At 37.5% G+C, this 17,371-nt stretch overlaps 1 pseudogene; it reads left to right on the plus strand.

The window, feature by feature from the left end:
- The first annotated feature begins 15,525 nt into the window (after positions 1 to 15,525).
- Positions 15,526 to 16,963, plus strand: LOC101127250 (general transcription factor IIH subunit 1-like; annotated as a pseudogene).
- Positions 16,964 to 17,371: the final 408 nt, after the last annotated feature.

The following is a 17,371-nucleotide window of genomic DNA, read 5'->3' on the forward strand; positions in this document are numbered from 1 at the left end:
CACATGTGCCTCTGAACATAAAAGTTTAAAGAACAAAACTAAAAAATTTAAAAAAATAAAATCGTTACTCATTTAAAAAAAAATGAAATCCTACAGTATGTAGCTTTTCATCCAGCTTTTTTCCCCTTAGCATAAATGGTTTTGAGAGTCATCCATGCTGTTGTGTGTATCAGCTGCTTGTTCATTTTTATTGCTGAGTAGCACTCCATTACATAGCTGGTATATCTGCTCCCCGTTGACATTTGACTTGTTTCCTGTTTTTAGCTATTATAAACAAAAATACTGTGAGCATTTGTGTACAGGTCTATGATCGGACATATATTTTCATGTGTCTTGGCTAAATGGTAGGGATAACATTATGATTAGTATGACAATAGTATGTTTAACTTTATACAAAATTGTCAACATATTTTCCAAGTTCCTTCACCATTTTTCATCTCTGTGAGCAATGTGTGAAAGTTTTATTTGTTCCATATTCTTGCCTGTCAGTCAGATTTAGGAGTTTTAGCCATTCCAGTAGGTGTGTAGTACCATCTCATTGTGGTTTTAATTTGTGCTTTCCCAATAACTAATGATATTGAACATCCTTTTTTGTGCGTTTATATGTCATCTGTAACTGTTCTTTGTTTAAATATTCTGTCTATTTCTTTTGGGTTGTTTTCTTATTAATAACTTCTGAGGGTTTTTATACATTTAGATATAACTTCTTTATTATATGTATGTTTTGCAAATATTTTATCACATTCTGTGGCTTATATTTCTATTTCCATAATTGTATTGTTCAAAGTGCAGGAGTTGTAAATTTTTTTCAATATACTTCTGATTTTGGAGAACATTCGGATTTACAGAAAAATTACAGAGAGTTCCTCACCCATTTTTTACCTGTTGTTAGAACTTTATATTGTCAGGGGACATTTGTTAAACTAGGCAACCAACGCTGGCACATTATTGTTAACTAAAGTTCAGGCTTTATTTGGAGTACCTCAATAACTTTATTTAACGTTTGTTGTTTACACAATACACTGGTAACAAAGACTCTTAGAACTTACTTGTCTGAAAGTGCTTTATTTTACCTTTAATTCAGAAATTTATTTTCTCTCTCAATATAAAATTATTGGTTAACTATTTCTTTCGGATATTGTTCCATTGTCTTCTAGCTGGCAAAGTTTCTAAAAATAAGTTTCTGATAATTCTTTTATTTCTTCCTTTAGGTGATGTAACCTTTTTTCCCCTATTTTTTCAGACTGTATCTTAAAAGAATTTCTCTTTATGATGCCAGTAGGGGCAGGACCTGCTGCTAGGGAGGTTTCACCAGCTCCAATTGTGTAGATGCCCCAGATTGTGGGGTCGGCCAGTGTCTTGATAAATGAGATAAAGGGTGGGGGCTGGCAATATTAATCTGTTTACTTCTGTTTTAGAAAAGTGAAGAGTGGCTCTGGGATTGCTCAGATGTGGATAATAAATAATTTGTTTCCTGTATTGTTTTTGTCAGTTCTCTAGGTTTCACTTTTAATCTGAGAAAATTTTGTCTTTATGGGGATTGCTAAAGAATCTAAGTTCAAATAAACATTTTACTTTTTCACCTTAAGCTATTCTGTGCTTTTCTACACGTTTGATTTTTACTGAGCTGTTGTTCATCAAGGAAAGGAAAACTTATTTCGCTGATGCATGACATTCACCACTAAAATTTTGTTTTCATAATAAAATAATCATTAAGTTTAATTTACCAGTTTTATTTGTCAAAATCTCTTTGTTAATTTGTAAGTCTGATGTTTGAATTGCAATGTTAAAACCATTTAAATATTGGTGAGCTTTACTTCATTCATGTTTTCTTTTAAAGCTCATTTTTTTGGGTATATTTTGGAGGTTCTTATTGATTTCTTCTTTAGTGAGCATTTCTTATGTTCATTAATATTTACTTTAAAATAGTTTTTTCATGATTGCTTTTTATTATCCTAGGACAGTAACATAATTACCTCTGTAAGATCATATCAGTATGTCAGTGGGTGACTTCAAAAACTATTTATAAATTATGATCATAGAGGTTCATTCAATATAGGGCATTAGAAAGGCTCAAGAAATTTAGGAAAATACTGTATGTAGAGTTTTAACTCACCATAATTTTGTTACAATGTGGAAATAATAATAACATATCTGTAATAGCTAAAATAAGTAATGCATTTACTATATATTTATGCATTCACTAATTCTTACCCATATCATAGCACTCACGACGATGAGAAATAAGAAGACATGTATTAAAAAATTATTCTATCCTCAAAGGGCTTATAGTTTTGACTATGAGATTAAAAAATTATGGTCAATAAGTATTATCATGAAATCGAAAGTGATGAGTTGCATCAGAGACTCACATAGATTTTATATATGTCAGGAAAGGTTAGCTTGTGCTAAGATAACAAACAGCCCCCAAGTCATAATGGCCTGTCATGGCGTGTGTTTATTTTTCATGCATATTATGTGCCTGTTCTGGGGCCACTGGAGGCTCTGCTCTGTGTCTCTTTACACTTGCACCCAGCCTAAGGGAGACTCCACCACCTGGAATGTTACTGTTGTGTGCCAGAGGAAACAGCAGGGATAGGGGAAACATGAAAATCCACTGGCTTTTCTAGTCTTCTCTCCACATGCTATTGGTTTAAGACAAGTCAAGTGGGTTACTGATTTTAAGGGCATAAGCAAGTTCTACCTACCATGTTCTTGGAAGCAGGAAAACCAGAATATATGTGAGCATCTTTAATGACTATAACATTATAGAAGTTTAAAGCAGGAGAGATTGTATCCTGATGGAAATGACAGGAAAAGCTTCAGGGGGAAGGCGACATTTAAGTTGGAATATTATTGAGGAGTATCATTTTAGCATCTGGGATTGAGGTAGCTTTGTGAAAATCATGTATCTTGTAAAACTAACTAAATTTTGAAAAGAAATATTACTTGAATATAGTTGACTCTTTTTGTGAACCTGTCTCAGCATGATATTACCATTCAAAGAATCATTAGTCCTACATGGAAAAAATATTAAAGACTTTTGTGTGGTGCAAGTATGGGAGATTCTTTTCAGAGAACACATTTTAAAAACTTAGCAATTTTTCTTGTTTTCTCTCTCTCACTCAAAAAGCACAGAAGCTGCCTCCAGAAGGTCGTTTGCCTCCCCCTCACCAAACTTAACCCGCTCCTCTTTCGGCTGACTCCAGGCTGCATCAGGGTGATTCCACATTGTGTTGATTACTCCGCACCTCCCCACCTCTTTCAGGATTCCAATCTGTTTTCCTGAGCCTGTCTCCCTATTTCAGTGTAAATAAGTCAAGCCTTTCTGGATCTTTTTCAATTCTCCTGGCTATTGGTTTTGTAGATAGTCTCACCAAAACATGCCAAGCCCAGTAGTTCTCAAACAAACACTCCTTTCTTTTGGAAGGTGGGGAGGGGACAAGGACGCGAACACACCTATATTGATATCTTGATGTGTTTTACACAATGTCATGTGTGTGACTGTGCTGTTTTCACAGAAATATGCCTCCTAAGGCTGGATAGAATCTTAGGTTATCAGCTGGTCCTGCTCTTTGCTTTCAAATCATTGAGGCATTATCACTGTCACATTACTGTGAGACCTGAAGAGGTGGTTTGATAGGCTAAGGGTCATGGATTTATGTAATGAATCATGGATAAACTCCCAGTCACTGACATGATGTTTTTACCACACTGTACTATCTGAAATTTTATGCTTTCTGTTTTTTCAGATTGTCATTCTTCAATAATTAAATTTCAATATACATCAATTAATATCTAACTAGCAAACAGCCTGCCAAATTCTGAATCTCTTACTTAAGAGCTAGGGATGAAAAGAGCTGATTTCTAAATGGTCATGGTCCTGACCTTCAAGGCATTCACAGTCTAGCGAAGAGGCAAATCTTCACTCCTGTTCTCACACGATTTAGTGAACAGATGATTAGAAGAATAAAGAAAATGGATCAGGAAAACCAAGGACAAGATTCTATCTGAGCATGGAACAATAATAGTCATAAAGGTGGTTTGTCGCATTTCTGATATATACAAATAGAGCCCTTGGAGTAGCAATTGGAAGGTCCATTTTCAAGTCATGGTAATGACACTGTCTCAGCAATGGCACTCTATTTTGTAATCTTAAGCATATCTCATAATTTTTCCATTGTTTAGTTTCTTCATCAGTAAAATGGGAGAGTGTGAAGGTCCTTCCTCAAAGGCCTTCTATAACATTTTAAATAAAAAGCAATCTGAGTTCATCAAGAAATTCCTGATTTTGAATTTGAGATTCTGAGAGATGAGATTGATTTCAGCGACACCCCACAGTTTGTTGACAGCCAGACTAAGAAGTCTTCTCTTTACTCAGATGCTGCTTCTGAAAAATAATATGATTTTATTCATCAAAAAAGGGCTTTATGAAAACATGTACTCAAAAACTCTATTAACTGAGTTTAGGATAATTTTTCTTTCTGAAAATATTGCAAATGCATTCTTTAAAAAATATAATAGCTAATGTAGTCAGGCAAAAAAGAAATAAAAGGCATTCAAATTGGAAAAAGATAAACAAAAATGGCTGTGATATGATAGACAATGAAGAAAAGCCCAAAACATGCCTGATAAAAGCTCTGGATCAATAAATAAGCTTAGCAAGATCACACGATACATGGTTAATATACGAATGTCAACTGTATTTCTATATGCTAGCAATGAATAAGTAGAATTTCAAATGTTAAGAAATGCATTTAACAACAGCACAAAAATAGTAATGAATCTAGCAAAATACATGTGTAACCTATATGTTGACATACTGCAATGTGCTGATAACGGAAATCAAACAAGGCTAAAGAAATGGAGAGATAAGCTGTGTTCATGAATTGAAAGACTCAGTATTGTTAAGATGTCAATTCTTAACAAAACTGACAAGCGATATTGATAGAAAAACTGGTGAAATCTGAATAAAGTCCCTTGTTTAGTTACAAAGAGAGCAAAACAAAAATTGGCTCATTTCTTCTAGTTAGAGAAAGTGTACATAATATCAGAACACACATCAAATAATAAGTAAACTGCATGATATTTGCTTCAATTATTTAATTGATAGAATAAATTATATAAAGTAAATAGAGATATGTTGTCCTGTGCTTTGTCCCTGATACAGATTCAGCATTCCCATCAAGGCAAATTAATTTCTTGAAGAATCACAGTTAAATTGACTTGTATGAAGCACTAAGTATGCCCAAATTACAAATAAAATACTGAAAACTTATGTAAAAGATGGCATTTTACACCAATAAATAATTGTTGATCTGCAATTCATGTTAAAATGCAATGGTCAAAATATTTAACCTCAGGTACAGTACAATTTGGTGGTTTCATTTTTCCCTTAAGTAATGCATTTAATTGCTCATGGTATATGAAATATTTGTGCAATCAGAAAAAATCAAATAAAAAACAGGACTTCAAATGACTTAGTTTTCTAATAAAGCAACAAACATAAAAGGTATCATGTTTCCCTACTGGGTGTTATAAGCAATGCTTGGCACCTATAGGAGATTAAAAAGTGAGGAGGGTAATTTACAGTCCATTGCCCCCTTCCCCTAATCAAATAGTTATATTTCATATTCTTGCTGAAGGAATAAAGCACGTATATATGAACAAGTAGGAAATGGTCATAAAAACAGATACTAAATACGGTTTCCACTGTACAGATACTTTCTGATAATGATAATACCTACCTTGAGAGTTAATCATGAAAGTTAATTAAATGACGTTTATATTAAATCACTACATAAATTGTTATGAGTGTTGCAAATGTTATGTTATTTCATTATTATTAGGAATATTATTATATGAGGGAGTAGCACAATGGAGAAAGAGCATGGACTTTGATGTTACACACACTTGGCAAAGTTTGGCTCTAATGCATGCTAGATGGGTGATTAAAGTTACTTTATTTCTTTGAGCCTCAATTTCCCCCTATGTGAAATGGAATAACTTTTTACCTAATAGGGTTGTACAGATGATGACATGATATGCTTTATGTTTGGTGCTTGTCACTGAATCTCGCATATCGTAATAGAAGTTCAAGGAATGTTAACCTCCTTTCTCTTTCTTGTTATTATAAGTGATTCGTTACTAATTTGTTATGAAAACATTGCCATTCCCCTTGTCTGCTTTATTTTTAACCCATTTTCTCAGAGGGTAAACAGGCTAGCTAAGCCTAAAGAATCATTAGGGAAATAACCTCAAAATCTTTTTTTCTGTTTTGGACATGAGCAGGATATTTTAAAAAGTAGCCTCTGGGATTTACCCAGCTCCTGCGTTTCTATTTATCTCTCTACCCTCCTTAGAGTTGTCCCATCCCAGGCTAATGGTGGCTCAGCTACCTTGGCCTTTTCAATGGTGTCTTAGCTACTGAGGTCCTGCAAATGGTGCTTCCTCATTTTGAGCCTATGGAAACATTTTTAAACTTCTCATTGTAATGATTGCACATTGGGATTAGGGGATAAGGAAAGCAAAAACATATATAAGCCTGCATAAAGAAATTTCTGAAGAATTTTGTCCTGGATAGCAATAGCAAGTCTAGGATTAGGTATCGTGCATGCTTTGTTTGTAAATGTAAAATAAATGAGAAATGAAATTATGCTAGCCAGCAAGTCCTGGCTACAAGAAGACTTTTAATTTCTAAATGTTAGTTAATTCTTCTTCTCTCTAAGATAAAATATTTAAACTAGTGATAATTGGAACTTCACTTCTCTGGCCATGTCTTAGGAACCAGTGAAAGATAAATCAGTTCTTTTGGGAGGCTGAGGCAGGTGGATCACCTGAGATCAGGAGTTTGAGCCAGCCTGGCCAAGGTGGCAAAACCTCGTCTCTACTAAAAATACAAAAAAATTTAGCTGGGTGTGGTGGCACCTGTAGTCCCAGCTACTTGGGAGGCTGAGGCAGGAGAATCACTGGAACCTGGGAGGCGGAGTTTGCAGTGAGCCAAGATCGCACCACTGCACTCCAGCCTGGGTGACAGAGCAAGACTCTGTCTCAAAGAAAACCAAAAAAAAAAAAAACAAAACACAAAAAAGGGTAAGTCAGTTCTGATATAACTACTTTTGGATGAGGTGATACAGCTGGGAGCTGGCTTTGCTCCGGTAGATGGGAGCCACAGGATGGTGAGGGATTGCGGTGGGAAGTGGGGAAGAGGGGTTAGGGAGCATGGCTTTCTAAAAGGGGTGAGCCCTGGTCACAAACTGGGGTGGTTGCAGTTATTGGTACAAACATCCCCTTTCAGATGATGGTCTGAACATTTTTCCTACTGTTCTCAATCCTCCTCTGAATAAAAATGTTGAACAAAAATCAGGTTTTGTTTTTCCATAACCTCTAATCCCAGTATGCAATCATTATGATATGGTTTGGCTGTGTCCTTACTCAAATCTCACCTTTAATTGTAATAGTCTCCAGGTGTGATGGGTGGGGCCAGGTGGAGATAATTGAATCACGAGGCAGCTTCCTTCATACTGTTCTTGTGGCAGTGAATAAGTCTCACGAGATCTGATGGTTATATAAATGGGGCTTCCCTTTTACAAGCTCTCTCGGACCTGCAGCTACATGAGGCATGGCTTTGTTCCTCCTTCTCCTTCTGCCATGATTGTGAGGCCTCCCCAGCCATGTGGAACTGTGAGTCAATTAAACATTTTTCCTTTATAAGTTACCCAGTCTCAGGTACGTCTTCATTAGCAGCATGAGAACAGACTAATACATACTACAATGAGAAATTAAACATTTTTTTACATAGGTTCAAAACAAGGAAGCACTGTGCAGGACCTCAGCAGCTAGAACACCCTTGAAAAGGCCAAGATAGCTGAGCCACATCAGCCTGGGGCAAGACCACTGTTCCCCTCTAAGGAGGGTAGAGAGAGAAATAGAAATGCAGGGGCTGGGTACATCCCAGGGGTGATTTTAAAAAATATCCTGCTTATGTCCAAAAAAAAAGTATGTCCCCACCCCCCCAAAAAACAAACCAATGACTATTTAGTCTTAGCTAGCCTGTTTATCCTCTGAGAAAATTGGCTAGAAATAAAGCTTCAAACTTCCCTAGAGGTCTCGAAGGAGTCATTAATATTGCATTTTCAGAGTTACATCCATGCCAGGGGAAAGTGTGCCAGGACACTTGGCTAGCTATGCTCTGGGCCAAGGTCAGAGAATGAGAATGGGGTTAATCCTTTGTTTCCCAGACCAGTGAGGAGGATCTCTTTTTAAAGCACCCTATGCAGAAAGGGTATAGCTAAATTAGGAAAAACTGAAACATACGATTTTTCTATATTTAAAATAAGCTGTTTTACATCAATTTAGGTCAGAAACCCCTCTTCAACACTGAATAACATTCATGTCTAACTACATGTATGTGCTGTCTCTTGGTTTTGGTGTTTCTCAGAAAGAATAACAGGCAGATGGGAAGCAGGTAGAACATGAGAGAAGCAGACAAGCAAGAATAGAGGGAGAATGTGTGGCTGCCACGCTGCATTTGTGACTTCTAATTTTCTGATTTAATGAAAGATATCAGTGTCCATTTGTTTCATTTGCGTGTCAAAACTGTAACCCCTCTTCCCACGTCAAGGCATCTAAGGGCAAGGAATGTGACTACTTCTGAAATCAGACATCACAAGAACTAGCCTCAACCTTTAAAGCTGAAAGAAACTTTCAGCATTTTCACAAATATCTCTATCAACTTTTTTCTGTGACTAAACTGTGTTTTTCTTAAGCAGCAGCATTTAGTTTTAAAAAGAAACTCATACAGTTCTATTAATTTTTTTTTAAGGTTTGCATTGGGCCTGACAATACAGCAAAAACCTGCTTATTTTCTTTAAAAGGGCGTGCTTGCATTCATTTGTGTAGCACCACTGCCAGCGGGGAGAATTCCAGATGTTTTCCACTTTATTGGTTAAGTGGGTCAGTGAGAGGCAGACACAAATCTACCATTGTTTCTATAGAAAATTGTGCTTCATGTTCCCAACAGCTGATCTGCTGGCAAACTTTTGATGCCAACAAAATATTGAATTAAAAGGTTTTGTTTATAGTTAAATACTGTATTACTCCATATAGATATGAGAGATGACATGAGAATGACTAGGAATTCATGCAGGCTGGAATGTCAGCAGAAGTCTTTATGCAGTGTGATGGTTTCATGTGATCCTTGAAGGATAATTGTAGTTTAGAAATATTTACATGATTTAGATGAGAAGCTTGAAGAGGTGTTTTTTGTTTGTTTGTTTGTGTTTTTTTTTGGTTTTTTTTTTGCAGCTGGGAGAGACGAGATTAAAGGCAGACAATTAGAATGAACTTCTTGTTGAAATTGAGGAAAAACTCACTGACTAGACTGAAAAATTCTTATTTGGAAAAAGAATTTGGGAACAAGCTTTGGGATAGAAGGTTGGGGTTTGGATAGATTATGGTAAGGAATTGCACTCAGAGCGAGTCTGAATTTTTTTTTTTTGAGACAGTCTTGCTCTGTCACCCAGGCTGGAGGGCAGTGGCGCGATCTTGCTCACTGCAAGCTCCGCCTACCGGGCTCATGCCCTTCTCCTGCCTCAGCCTCCCGAGTAGCTGGGATTACAGGCGCCCGCCACCACGCCGGGCAAATTTTTTGTATTTTTAGTAGAGACGGGATTTCACCGTGTTAGCCAGGATGGTCTCGATCTCCTGACCTCATGATCCACCCTCCTCGGCCTCCCAAAGTGCTGGGATTACAGGCATGAGCCACCACGCCCGGCCGGAGTCTGAATTTTTTATGTTAAGTATGAAATGGTCTGTTTCTGCATAGAGAAGTGACATAAAAATGTGATTAGGAAGAGTAATCATTTTTAAGGTTCTTGCAAGGAAAAATTGGAGAGGGACGAGGTTAGTGTCTGATAAATCAACTTATTCTGCAGCTTGGCTTGAGCAGTTCTTTTTTTTTTTTTTAAACAATTTCAGGGAAAAATCCCTAAAGCAGCCATTACACACCATCCATTTACACCACAAACCCTCAGTTCGGACTCTTGACTTCTGGAAGATTACCTCATCTTTTTTTTTTTAATTGAAAAGATAAAAACTGTAAATTATGAACTCCCTCATTTTTTTTTTTTTTACTGCTTTTATTGCAATGTACCTTTTTTTCTTTATGGTCTGAAGGATGTGTATTTTAAATTTTCCCTCCCCTCTCCTCCCTCCCTCCTTCTTTCCCTCCCTCCCTCCCTTGTATCTCTGTCTATCATCTGTCTAATTCATCTCAATCATCTGTTTTCCCTAAGCTCTCTCCTTCACCTGTATGTATTCTAGATATTCTTCCCCACTTTTTGAGGCAATTTTCTTGCTTCCATGTCTCCCTTTAACTCATCTGACAGAGACTGTTTAACTTCTATTTGCCATGTAGTTATAATTTCTTTTGTATCTTTTTAATTTCTGAAGTTCTTGATAATTACTCTATTTTTTCTCACCATTCCTGCCTTCAGTGACTCTAGATAAATCCAAAAGTCATCTCTCTGTTCATCTTATTCTTTATTTTTACTTGGCGTAAACCAATGCATAATCACTCCTTTTTTGTGTTTTTAAAAATTAGGATTTTTTTGTCAGTTGTTTTGAAAACTCAAAACGTTATCCAGTATGTCTCCCTATATTTAGAGTTATTCTTTGTCAGCTTAAAAAAAAACCCTCTTGTTCTCCCCATGCCCTAACTCTAGTGGTGAGTTCAGTATTCCCAAATCTTCTCTGTCTACATGCAGAAGACTTAAGAGATCAGTATGTCCCAAACTAGTTGGAGTAAGGATAATATCAGAGGTAGAAAAAAAGATAAGCTTTTTGGCTATGGGATAAAATACAAGTAAACGTTAACAATGGTCCTCCTTGCTTCCCACCTTCTTCCCAAAGTTCCCAAGTCCTAGGAGAAAAAGAAAAATCCCTACCTATGTGTGATGTGGAGTGCAAGTTTTATTTCTCACTAACCCAGGCAGAATGCAGAGCGTACTGAGTGTGAAGAGAAGCTGGTGAGTTAGTTGTTTTAGCAGCCAATGATTCCCCAAGGATACTTACTGAGTCGTTTCTGTTCCTGCTGGAGGAAGACGTCGTTTCCGTGCTGTTAGCATGTGAAACAATAGTGGGGCTGACAATGGAAGTGCCTTCGTTTGTTGGTTAACTGACTTATACTTCTGACTTTAATTGAGAGTGGTCAGGCATTTATTGGCTTAGAAAGCTCACACATAAGGAACTCACATGTCCTCTAAAATGGTAATGTAGCTGCTTTTATTTTTCAAACATAGATTTGACACCTAGACACAAACCATGTCATTATAATCAAATTGCAATAGTCAACTTTATATTTAAGGCATTCAAACTCCCACTAATTTAGTAGATAGTCTGATGACCAAGGAAAGACCATCTCATTACAAAATGGTGTTTACTTAAAAATGTCAACTGCCCAAAAGATATTGTCCCTAAAATTTCTACTGACACTGTCATTCAGCTTTCTCCAGAGAAACAGAACCAATAAGATATATCTTCTATATCACTAGTATATCTAGTTCTTACTTATTTTAGAGATTTATTTCAAAAAATTGGCTTATGAGATTACAGAGGCTGCAAAGTCCAAAATTTGTAGGACAGGCTGGTAGGCTGAAGATTCAGATAGGAGCTGATGTTTCAGTTTTAAAGCCAAATGTCTTCCTCCCCAGGGGTACCTCAGTCTTGCTTTTAAGGCTTTCCCAACTGATTGAATGAGGCCTACTCCTATTACTGAGAATAATCTTTACCTAAAGTCAACTGAGCGTAGATAACCACATCTACAAAATTCCTTGGCAGCAACATTTAGATTAGTGTTAGATTGAATCACTGGGCACTGTAGTCTAGTCAAGTTGACACATAAAGCTTACCAGGACACATTTTCCTCAGGAACCAACTCTACTTTCCAATCTTTACATTTCCAAGATTTGAGAATTCTTAATGTTAAACTCGATGTGAAATAATTTGTCGAACGTTCTTGTTTATTTTTTCGTTCCCCAAATGTCTCTAGATTTATTCACTCTAACAGACGTATTGTAAGTGACTACTATATACTTGGCACTGGCAAGGTGTAAGGCCACACATACACCGGGAACTGTGCCTGTCTCCCAGGAGCTGTCTACCATCATCCTTGTGTAGGTTCTCCAGCCTGATGTTGAAATTATTGCAATAAAACCATTCATTTGATGTTGCCTCTCCCTCGCCCTCTTCCTTGTGTTGTCTGGCGGGGAATGATTGCATGTCTTAATAGGCTGTCAAAAACCAGTATTAGTTTGTACATGATTGATCTGAATCATAATTCCTTTTTTTTTTGCCTGAGATTTGTCTGTGTAAGTAAACTTGCTACCGAGGAACACATACACAATTACTTAGCAGTTTAAATTCATATTAATATTTATAGCATTTATTCTTGCTGCAATGAACATATAATTTGTATTCCTACATGTAAGAATATTATTGGAAAAAAGTAAATTTGCATGAACCAATCTAAGAGCAAACATACATCTTCATCTACTTGTTGCTACCCTAGTCTTCCTTAGCTCTCAAAAATCTAGTAGTTAATAAACCCAAAAACACATACACGAGTTAATTTTTTAAATTGGTACATAATATTTGTATGTATTTATGGGAGTACCTGTGATATTTTGTTACAGGCATAGAATGAATAATGATCAAGTTAGGATATGTATGGTATCCATTCTCTTCAGTATGTATTATTTCTATGTGTTAGGAACATTTCAAGTCCTGTCTAATTATTTTGAAATGTGCAATACATTGTTGTCAACTGTAGTCAGTCACCCTATATGACACTTCATCTGGAAATCCTTCCTGATTTAATTCTAAGAATCTGAGTTGCTTTCCACTACAATTTCCTAAGTCCAGACATCAGTGACTTCCTCGGGGGCTAATTTGCAAGGGAAATAATGAGGAACAGCAGGACTCTTAGGAGCTGCAAAGGTAATTTGCTTATTTAACTATTACTAAGGGCAGGAGGAACAGCCAGGCCAAAATGGCCTGTGCTTTTGCATAGCATCATGGCTATTAGAATAGGGGCCTATCATCCCATTTTAAAAAGTGGTGAAGAAATAAAACAGGATAAAAGACAAGTAAAGAAAACCTGAAATTGAGGAGCATCCTTAAGACAGTTATGAGAATAGAAAAGTTATTGACTTAGAAAAATCCTATTCATTTCATTGCTTTTTCTTTAAAACATTTTCTACTGTGGTAAAATAATATAACAATTTCTGTTCTCCCTTTATTATCTAGCTATTTGGTAATACGGAATGTCTTTGTATATAGAAAATGATAATATAAAAATTATATAGCCAGTCTCTGGTCCCAGATGCTGTTCTTCTCCATCCATTTCTTTTTCTTCTAAGAGATGTGCAGTCCATTAATCTGATATTTAGGAATGGCCTATTGTGAATGTTCACAAGTGATTGTGGTGAATCTAATCTTTATTAGTTTGAAACTCTTTTACATATTATATAATTAGTAAGCATTTATTATTTCTGTATCCTGGTGGATAAATTCAATATTAATTTCTTTGATAGTTACAATGCATTCTTTACAATGAATAATTCTGGGCAATACGTTCTTTTTCTAGGCACTCTCTATGAAGCAGCTGCAGATTGTATATTATTTTATTAGTCATGGTGACCTTAACTGAGATGAAACATTTCAGAATTTATGTCCTGAACCAAGTAACAGTGTTTAAATTACTTAACTCTCCAATATTTCAAACAAGGCAACCATCCATCAAAGCTAAATGTTCTTAATATAAAATTAATGCCTTGAGGGAAAAAAGGGAATAGGAGTACTAGGTATGAGACAGTCTTTGGTTCTCTCTTGGCAAGTTTATATGCATATTTTTAAACTTTTAAAAAATTTTGGATCCAGTTTGCTTCAGTGTTTAGAATATTTTAGTTGAAAGCATATATTTTTAAAAATTGTACTCATCTCTACAAAATTAAATTACAGAAGAGCTATTTGGGGGTCATTATACTAGAATAGCAATGGGTACAAATCACAGAGTTGAGTTGAAAAACTATAGCACATGTTAATTGAGTTTACATAAACTCAATTCTGATCCTGCACCCACTGAATAGGTTCCTTTTTTGGAGTTTCTTCTCTCAGAGTCATCCTAAGCTCCTGGGGCTAAGGAAGGGCCACAGTTTCAGGGAAGCATCTCAGGGCCCTACTGATCACTGATGAGATACCTGCATTTCTCTGCCTGTTGAGTTGGGTTTTGTGGCCCTTCTTCTTGTAAAGCCTGCTCTCATCTTTGGTGAGACTAGGAATCTGGCTGCCCAGCACTGATTCTTATGAGGTGCTCCATAGACCCATACCACTGAGGGCCTCAGGAGGGGATGGGAGTGGAGACAGAGCAGAAGCCCAGATTGCTTCCTGCAGTCAGAGTCCTCCTCCCCTGAGAGCCTCAGACTTGGATTTCTCTGGGGCCCCTGGAGCATCTCTTCACTTCTTGTAGGCTTCAGAGGTGCCACCCTCTCTCCAATAAAATAACTTAGTCTTTTAAAAAGGCTTTCCAGCTGGGCATGGTGGCTTATGCCTGTAATCCCAGCACTTTGGGAGGCTGAGGCAGGTGGATCACTTGAGGTTAGGAGTTAGAGACCAGCCTGACCAACATGGCAAAACCCTGTCTCTACTAAAAATACAAAAATTAGGTGGGCGTGGTGGCATTCACCTATAATCCCAGTTACTCTGGAGGCTGAGGCAGGAGAATTGCTTGAACCCAGGAGGTGGAGTTTGCAGTGAGCCGAGATTGTGCCACTGCACTTCAGCCTGGGCAGCAGAGTAAGACTGTCTCAAAAAAAAAATAAAAAAAACTTTCCAAAGACCTAGATATACACATATATATACAAATATTTATACATATATTCACATACACACACATATACACACACACACATACACACACACATATATATATATATATATATTTTTTTGAGATGGAGTTTTATTCTTGTTGCCCAGGCTGGAGTGCAATGGCTGATCTCAACTCATCGCAGCCTCACCTCCTGGGTTCAAGTGATTCTCCTGCCTCAGCCTCCCAAGTAGCTGGGATTACAGGCATGTGCCACCACGCCCAGCTAATTTTTTTTGTATTTTTAGTAGAGACGGGGTTTCACCATGTTAGCCAGGAGGGTCTTGATCTCCCAACCTCAGGTGATCCACCCGCCTCGGCTTCCCAAAGTGCTGGGATTACAGGCATGAGCCACAGTGCCCGGCCCAAGACCTAGATATTAAAACAAAACAAAACAAAAAAAAAAACAAAAAAAAAAAACTGTGTTCCCAGTCACGTGCCCTCAGACTCCTCACAGCCAGCGATGGAAATGAGACCCCTCCAGTAACAGAGGGGGTGGCAACTGCTGTGGCCACTGGATTTCAGCCTCTTTCCAGCAGCGACTCTAAGAAGTGCAGCAAAGCTCAACCGTATCCAATCCAGTTAGTTACTGGCCCAGAATTGTAGCTTCCACCTGCACCTTCTAGCCACCATGGCAACCTCCTCTGAAGAAGTTTTGCTGATTGTAAAGAAAGTGCGTCAAAAGAAGCAGGATGGAGCTCTATACCTCATGGCAGAAAGAATTGCTTGGGCACCTGAAGGCAAAAATAGATTTACAGTCAGCCGTATGTATGTAGATGTTAAATGCCAGAAAATTAGTCCAGAAGGCAAAGCTACAATTTAGCATCAGCTGGACCTACATGCAGGAGATACAATTAACTTCCGTTTTCCCAATGAAAACACAGCAGTGAAAGAGCAAGATGCAGTAAAGGACCTTCAGCAGCTGCTCCCCAAATTCAAGAGGAAAGCAAATAAAGAACTGGAAGAGAAGAACAGAATGCTGCAAGAAGATCCTGTTTTGTTTCAGCTTTATAAAGATCTTGTTGTGAGCCAAGTGATGAGTGCTGAGGAATTCTGGGCCAATCATTTAAATGGGAATGCAACAGAAAATTCTTCCACATCCAATCATAAGCAGGATGTTGGCATTTCTGCTGCATATCTGGCTGATGTCTGGCCTGAAACCGATGGCTGTAACGGTCTGAGATATAATTTAACTTCTGATATCATTGAGTTCATATTTAGGACCTATCCAGCAGTGAAAATGAAATATGCAGAAAGTGTTCCCCACAACATGACGGAGAAGGGATTCTGGACACATTTTTTCCAGTCCCATTATTTTCACAGGGATCGGCTGAATACAGGGTCAAAGGATCTCTCTGCAGAATGTGCCAAAATAGATGAAAAAGGCCTTAAAACAATGGTTTCATTAGGAGTGAAAAACCCACTACTAGAATTAACAGCTTTGGGAAATAAACCAGATTCCAGTGAATATGAAGACTTGGGGAAAGATAATTCTATAAAAATGATTGCACTAAACCTCAAGAAGTCAGATAGGTATTATCATGGTCCAACTCCAGTCTAGTCACTACAGTATGCAACAAGTCAGGACATTATTCTTTTCAAAGTATTGGACAAGAAATGGAAGCTTATATACCCAAGTTAATTGAGGTTCTCTTGAGTAGTGCTGCCAGTAGTACCATCACAGCACTGTCACCTGCAGGGGAACTTATGCAGGGAGGAACACAGCAAACCATAAACCAGATGGTGCCAAGTGATATTCAGTCTGAATTGAAACACTTGTATGTAGCTGTTGGAGAACTTCTATGGCATTTCTGGTCCTACTTTCCTGTTAATACACCATTCCTAGAAGAAAAGGTAGTGAAAATGAAAAGTAATTTGGAACGATTCCAAGTTACGAAGCTCTGCCCATTCCAAGAAAAGATTCGGAGGCAGTATTTAAGCACACATTTGGTAAGTCACATAGAGATACTCCAGCCAGCCTACAAGCTCCACACATGGCAGTCATGGTGTCTGATGAAAGAAAATGTGAGGTGGCTATGATGCTCACAGGTTTTGTGAGATTGAGAGAACTAGGACCTGCAGCAACTCTGGAAACTCTGCCTGTCAGACAAGCAGATGACCTCACAGGAGTGATAAGAAACATCTGCTCCACGCCGACTCCCAGGGCTGATGCTATCCTACTTGCACAATGGGGACTGAAAGTAAAGAATGGACTAAATGCTGGCGAGGTAAATTAGGGCAGAACCAAATGAGCTAAGTTGCAAATATATACATGTATACACACACATACACCTATATATGTAAATGTGTATGTACATATTTTAAAAGACTGTTTACTGCAGTTACTCAGGAACTGCTTTTCATTCACATTGAGCTGCTTTCAGAAATTAAAGCCACTTTTTTAAAGGGTGCATTGATAAAATCTGAGGTTTTTTGGTTGTTTTCTTC

Source organism: Gorilla gorilla, chromosome 17, assembly GCF_029281585.2.
Source record: "Gorilla gorilla gorilla isolate KB3781 chromosome 17, NHGRI_mGorGor1-v2.1_pri, whole genome shotgun sequence".
NCBI classification, from domain to species: Eukaryota; Metazoa; Chordata; class Mammalia; order Primates; family Hominidae; genus Gorilla; species Gorilla gorilla.